We start from the raw sequence: 7132 nt of genomic DNA on the forward strand, positions 1-7132 counted from the left end.
GTATCATGACATTCATTTTCACTTTTTTTATTTTCAATGTTTTATTTGGGGTTTTATGACCTCAATTACACCCAAAAAACCTGAACTTAGAACATTCAGTGGATTTTCTGTGGTCTGGGGTTTTCTGAATAATTAGGCTGAAAAGTAATCTGAGCTTGGCCCTTCGACAGTGAGGTCACTGTCGATTAATCCCGCCCACTCTCCTCCTCGCCCCTCCCCTCCCCTATCCTTTCCTTTGGGGGGGGCGGAGCAGAGGCGATGATTGACAGGCAAAATCCCTCACCAGCGACACCCGCAGGCAAAGATTTCTTTTTTCATTGCAGTTGAAAAGGCTTTAGAAATGTGAGAGAAAAACACCTGCCATTGATCACTGGAATGGAATTTTCACTTAAAACTTTTTGTACACTTTTGAAGGACCAGGACAAAGACTTTGAATGTGGTGTAAAAGTGAATGTCATTAAACCTTTAAGAATAGTTTTTATACCCCACGCGACACGTTGTGAGCTTGTAGATCGGCTATTTCCGGCATGGAACACTGTCGTATGACTGTAAATCAGGCCATAAGGTAGATGGCACAGAGTGGCAAATCAATTCCCCATCAGCACCTGGGGTGCGAAGATATTAGTCTGGCATCTCTGTGTGGAAGAGAGGCTGTTTAAAAAAAAGATGCCTCTGGTTATAAACCCGCCCCCACAATTGCATACTGGGCCCTGATTGGTGCCCCACAGTTTAGGGGGGCAGCGAAATCCAATTACAACCGAGCGGAGCCAGACCAGATCTGCCGAGGGCAAATTATTATATTTTGCACTGGCAGATTCGTCTGGTTTCCAGGCTAACCCTATACCCAACAAAAAGGATGTTGTCCTTAACTGGTGGACCGCTCAAGTCAGTAGATATAGCGAATGTGAAACAACACTGCTGGTGTCAGTGGGAAGAGCATGGCATTAACATTACCAAGGGTTAGGGGTTTCATTCTCTTTGCAGTCCATTGGGCTTATCCTGGCACACTGCCTGAGTAAGTGATTTTGCTCACACTAGGCAGTGACAGTAATGTACGTGCCATGACAGAAATGGTATGCTATAATTTGTGCCGTCAAGGAGTGTCCCTTGATTCCTCTGAAACCCCCGCCCTTGGTGTGGAGACACCTCTTTGTAGCCAACTGCTCAGGGGTTATGCAGTGGTAATGTCTATAGCTTGGCATTTATCTACAAACCAAACAAGGCAACCTAGAGCTGTGCATAGTTGTAAAACGACACATTTCCACGTTAAATTAAAGTACAGCATTATCTTATGTCATATACAAAACCAGGCAATAGCTATTGCTTGAGGCAAGCTTTCAATTGAAATCCACCCTCATCCTGCTACCATTACTCAGGAGTTATGTACAACAATGTGTTAACAACTTAAGCTCTGCATGCTTTGTCAAATGACAAATCCTATATTCAATTTGGCTTGTGGTCTCTTCGCGTTTCAATGTTAACGGGTGCGTTTCAATGTTAACAGGTTTTTTTTTGCCTCAGGTTTTCTTAAAGGGATAGTTCACCCCCAAAATGACTTTTTTTCTATCGATTAGTCACCCCATGGGGATATTTTTTTGTTTTTTACGGGGCCAGAGCTCTCAGCTCTGGACCTGTTTTAATGTTCCCCTCTTTTTTCTTCTCCCACTTTTGGCAGTTCTGGCTGAACCGTGCATACGCTTTTTACGAAACTTGGCCATATGGTAGATGGTCATGAAAAACTATCAAGAAATAATTCTCACAATCTTTCGTCAAAAGGTGGCGCTATAGCAAAATGCCAACTTTGAACAGGTACAACTCATGCCCTGTTTCACCTACAGCCATGAAACTTCAATATACATATGCGTCTACTCATGATCAACAACTTTCACACTCTGACTTTTGACCTCTGACCTTTAGATCTCCCACCATTTTGAATAATATGAAAAACAGTTAAAACCTATCTCCTCCTGGGATTTTTTAGTAATCTGCACGAAACGTTTTACACATGAACTTTGAACCTATGCCGAAAAACATGTGCAAAAGATTTTCCATAACTGAAAAAATGAAGCTTTAATGAGCCAATGAATATTGCAGTTTTATGACAATTATTCATCTGCCCCTAACACATACATGCAGACTCACATTTCTTTGAAACTTTGCGGTAATGTTGAGGGTCATTTCAAATATCACTGAAACCAATCTTACTCCAATTGGTCAAAGGGGGGCGCTATAGCGATTTTTTGAAAATGCAAACTTTAAACAGGCAAAAGTCATGTCTCGTTTGGCCAGTGCCTTGACTCATGAGGAACACATGTATCACGTTGACCAGTAAGCTCCGCCCTTAGATTGTCCGCAATTTTGAGCAGTTTGAAAAACACTTAAACCCAGGATTTTTCAGCTATTTGCGTGAAACTGTATCATCTGAGCGATCTCCTTTTTCACAGGTTTTTGTCTGTTGGTCCAATGGCTTCTCCCTTAACCCATTAAGACCTGGAACTGTGTCATTTTTAGATTTGAGATAAAAAGCATTATTTTACACTTTAGGCTATTCAAAAATAGCAGATATACAAGCTCATAGCGCGGCACCGAGTGCCGCGCTACGAGCTTGTAGATCTGCTATTTTTGAAAAATCGTGAAAATGTGTGCAAATCTTTGAATATATATATTTTTAAAGCGAACATTTTTAACTCAAATCGTTGCTTCTGGGGGGTCCCTGGAACAAAATATTTTGGTGGGGGTCCGCGGCCAAATACATATAATTTTGGGGGTCCTTGACATGAAAAAGATTGAGCACCACTGATATAGAAACATACGTTTTTCAGAAAACTGTTGAGATGTAGGAGACATGTAGAATCGGCTTCAGGTCTTAATGGGTTAAACGTGTGCCTCACAATCTGAAGGTTGCCAGTTCAAGCCTCACATGATGCAGACTCATTTAAGTTAAATTGCAAAAAACATGACTGTATCAATGAATACATGTGCAAACGGTAAATATAACATGAAATGCTTATTTGAGAGTATGTTTTTTCAATGTATGACGTACTTCATTGTGAAAATAGCCGATCTACAATCTCACAACTTTTCAGATAGCAACGTTTTGTGAGCTTGTAGATCGGCTGCTTTCACTGGTTTCGGTTTCGAGGAGACATACAATTTCTCTATTGGTAAATGGTTTGTGAACGAGTGATCTTAGTGTTAGTGTTAGTGTGAATTCTTTTTTCACTGGTTCTGGTCCGTTGGTCCAATGGCGTCTCGCTTCAGCATCAGCCTCTGGATCCAAGGTCGCCAGTTCAAGCCTCAACTCTTGCTGGCTACTTCTCAATTGTATCGCACAAAACATGACTGTATCAATTAATGCATGCGCAACTGTTAAAGGTAACATGAAATAATTCTTGGAGAGAGTATTTTTTGCAATATATTACAAAAGTGTGAAAATAGCCGATCTACAATCTCACAACTTTTCGGATAGCAACGTGTTTCTGAGCTTGTAGATCGGCTGCTGTGTTATCTCTTTTTTCACAGGTCTTGTCTGTTGGTCCAATGGCTTCTCCCTTAAGTGAGTGCCTCATGACTGCAAAGTTGCCGGTTCAAGCCTCACTTGATGCAGACTCATTTAAGTTGAATTGCAAAAAACATGAATGTATCAATGAATACATGTGCAAAGGGTAAAGATAACATGAAATGCTTATTTGAGAGGGTATGTTTTTGCAATGTATGACATACTTCATTCTGAAAATAGCCGATCTACAATCTCAAAACTTTTCAGATAGCAACGTGTTTCTGAGCTTGTAGATCGGCTGCTTTCACTGGTTCACTTTTATCTTCAACAGACAACCTCAGCCTGGACAAAGCTATAGCACTAAAGGTAGTGTTGCAGCCTGTCAATCCGAAGGTTGAGCGTTTGATTCCTGTTAATGGCAATAGGTTGAGACGTCCAATCAATCCATTCTGCTTCCATCTCTCTCTCTCTTCAATCTATTCCGTTTCCATGTCTCTCTCTCCGCCCTTAGATTGTCCGCAATTTTAAGCAGTTTGAAAAACACTTAAACCCAGGATTTTTCAGCTATTTGCGTGAAACTGTATCATCTGTCTGATCTCTTTTTTTCACAGATTTTATCTGTTGGTCCAATGGCTTCTCCCTTAAGTGAGTGCCACACGACCGCAAGGTTGCCGGTTCAAGCCTCACTTGATGCAGACTCATTTAAGTTGAATTGCAAAAAACATGACTGTATCAATGAATACATGTGCAAACGATAAAGATAACATGAAATGCTTATTTGAGAGTATGTTTTTTCAATGTATGACGTGAAAATAGCCGATCTACAATCTCACAACTTTTCAGATAGCAACGTGTTTCTGAGCTTGTAGATCAGCTACTTTCACCAGTTTCAGCCAGGGGCTTGGTTCATGACAGAAGGCAAAAATGTATGATCTTCAACAGACAACTTCAGCCTGGACGAAGCTGTAGCACTACAGGTCGTGTCTCAGCCTGTGAGTCCGAAGGTCGAGCGTTCGTTTCCTGTCAATAGCAATAGGTTGAGGTGTCTATGTGTGAGGTTCTTAACCTGGGATTGCCCCCCTGCGTCCTATGTATGTCCACCTCAGCTGGGTCGAGCTTAAAAGTAATTTCACCTGTTGGAATCATTTGCTTTGTCTCAATTTCAATCTATTCCGTTTCCATGTCTTATTGTGCTATTATTGCACTTTGCTTTTTGTCTGTCAGTCTCTCTGTCTCTGTGTCTCTCACTCTGTGTCTCTGTGTCTCTCTGTCTCTGTCTCTGTCTCTGTGTCTCTCTGTCTCTCTGTCTCTGTGTCTCTCTGTCTCTCTGTCTCTCTGTCTCTCTGTCTCTCTGTCTCTCTGTCTCTGTGTCTCTGTGTCTCTGTCTGTCTGTCTGTCTCTCACTCTGTCTGTCTGTCTGTCTGTCTGTCTGTCTGTCTGTCTGTCTGTCTGTCTGTCTGTCTGTCTGTCTGTCTGTCTGTCTGTGTCTCACTCTGTCTGTCTGTCTGTCTGTCTGTCTCTCACTCTGTCTGTCTGTCTGTCTGTCTGTCTGTCTGTCTGTCTGTCTGTCTGTCTGTCTGTCTGTCTGTCTGTCTGTCTGTCTGTCTGTCTGTCTGTCTGTCTGTCTGTCTGTCTGTCTGTCTGTCTGTCTCTCTGTGTCTCTGTCTCTCTGTCTGTCTCTCTGTCTCTCTGTCTCTGTCTCTGTGTCTCTGTCTGTCTCTCACTCTGTGTCTCTGTCTGTCTCTCACTCTGTGTCTCTGTCTGTCTCTCACTCTGTGTCTCTGTCTGTCTCTCACTCTGTGTCTCTGTCTGTCTCACACTCTGTGTCTCTGTCTGTCTCTCACTCTGTGTCTCTGTCTGTCTCTCACTCTGTGTCTCTGTCTGTCTCTCACTCTGTGTCTGTCTGTCTGTCTGTCTGTCTGTCTGTCTGTCTGTCTGTCTGTCTGTCTGTCTGTCTGTCTGTCTGTCTGTCTGTCTGTCTGTCTGTCTGTCTGTCTGTCTGTCTGTCTGTCTGTCTCTCACTCTGTCTCTGTGTCTCTCTGTCTCTGTGTCTCTCTGTCTCTCTGTCTCTGTCTGTCTGTCTGTCTCTCACTCTGTGTCTCTGTCTGTCTGTCTCTCACTCTGTGTCTCACTCTGTCTGTCTGTCTGTCTGTCTGTCTGTCTGTCTGTCTGTCTGTCTGTCTGTCTGTCTGTCTGTCTGTCTGTCTGTCTGTCTGTCTGTCTGTCTGTCTGTCTCTCACTCTGTCTGTCTGTCTGTCTGTCTGTCTGTCTGTCTGTCTGTCTGTCTGTCTGTCTGTCTGTCTGTCTGTCTGTCTGTCTGTCTGTCTGTCTGTCTCTCACTCTGTCTGTCTGTCTGTCTGTCTGTCTGTCTGTCTGTCTGTCTGTCTGTCTGTCTGTCTGTCTGTCTGTCTGTCTGTCTGTCTGTCTGTCTGTCTGTCTGTCTGTCTGTCTGTCTGTCTGTCTGTCTGTCTGTCTGTCTGTCTCTCACTCTGTCTGTCTGTCTGTCTGTCTGTCTGTCTGTCTGTCTGTCTGTCTGTCTGTCTGTCTGTCTGTCTGTCTGTCTGTCTGTCTGTCTCTCACTCTGTGTCTCTGTCTGTCTGTCTCTGTGTCTCTGTCTGTCTCTCACTCTGTGTCTCTGTCTGTCTGTCTGTCTGTCTGTCTGTCTGTCTCTCACTCTGTGTCTCTGTCTGTCTGTCTGTCTGTCTGTCTGTCTGTCTGTCTGTCTGTCTGTCTGTCTGTCTGTCTGTCTGTCTGTCTGTCTGTCTGTCTGTCTGTCTGTCTGTCTGTCTGTCTCTCACTCTGTCTCTGTGTCTCTCTGTCTGTCTCTGTGTCTCTCTGTCTGTCTCTCACTCTGTGTCTCTGTCTGTCTCTCACTCTGTGTCTCTGTGTCTCTGTCTGTCTCTCACTCTGTGTCTCTGTGTCTCTGTCTGTCTCTCACTCTGTGTCTCTGTCTGTCTCTCACTCTGTGTCTCTGTCTGTCTCTTACTCTGTGTCTCTGTGTCTCTGTCTGTCTCTCACTCTGTGTCTCTCACTCTGTGTCTCTGTCTCTGTGTCTGTCTCTCACTCTGTGTCTCTGTCTGTCTGTCTGTCTCTCACTCTGTGTCTCTGTCTGTCTGTCTGTCTCTCACTCTGTGTCTCTGTCTGTCTGTCTCTCACTCTGTGTCTCACTCTGTCTGTCTGTCTGTCAGTCTCTCACTCTGTCTGTCTGTCTGTCTGTCTGTCTGTTTGTCTGTCTCTCACTCTGTCTGTCTGTCTGTCTGTCTGTCTGTCTGTCTGTCTGTCTGTCTGTCTGTCTGTCTGTCTGTCTGTCTGTCTGTCTGTCTGTCTGTCTGTCTGTCTGTCTGTCTGTCTGTCTGTCTCTGTCTCTGTGTCTCTGTCTGTCTCTCACTCTGTGTCTCTGTCTGTCTGTCTGTCTCTCACTCTGTGTCTCTGTCTGTCTGTCTGTCTGTCTGTCTGTCTGTCTGTCTGTCTGTCTGTCTGTCTGTCTGTCTGTCTGTCTGTCTCTCACTCTGTCTCTGTGTCTCTCTGTCTGTCTCTCACTCTGTGTCTCTGTGTCTCTGTCTGTCTCTCACTCTGTGTCTCTGTCTGTCTCTCACTCTGTGTCTCTGTCTGTCTCTTACTCTGTGTCTCTGT

General features: G+C 44.1%; 1 protein-coding gene across 1 annotated transcript in view; it reads right to left on the reverse strand.

Annotated features, from left to right (window-relative positions):
* The window catches only part of rasgrp3 (RAS guanyl releasing protein 3 (calcium and DAG-regulated)), a 50267-nt gene that overhangs the window by 9628 nt on the left and 33507 nt on the right, over positions 1 to 7132 (reverse strand). The window lies entirely within an intron of this gene.

This window comes from Gymnoscopelus braueri (assembly GCF_963280865.1).
Source record: "Gymnoscopelus braueri genome assembly, chromosome: 14".
In the NCBI taxonomy this organism is placed as follows: Eukaryota; Metazoa; Chordata; class Actinopteri; order Myctophiformes; family Myctophidae; genus Gymnoscopelus; species Gymnoscopelus braueri.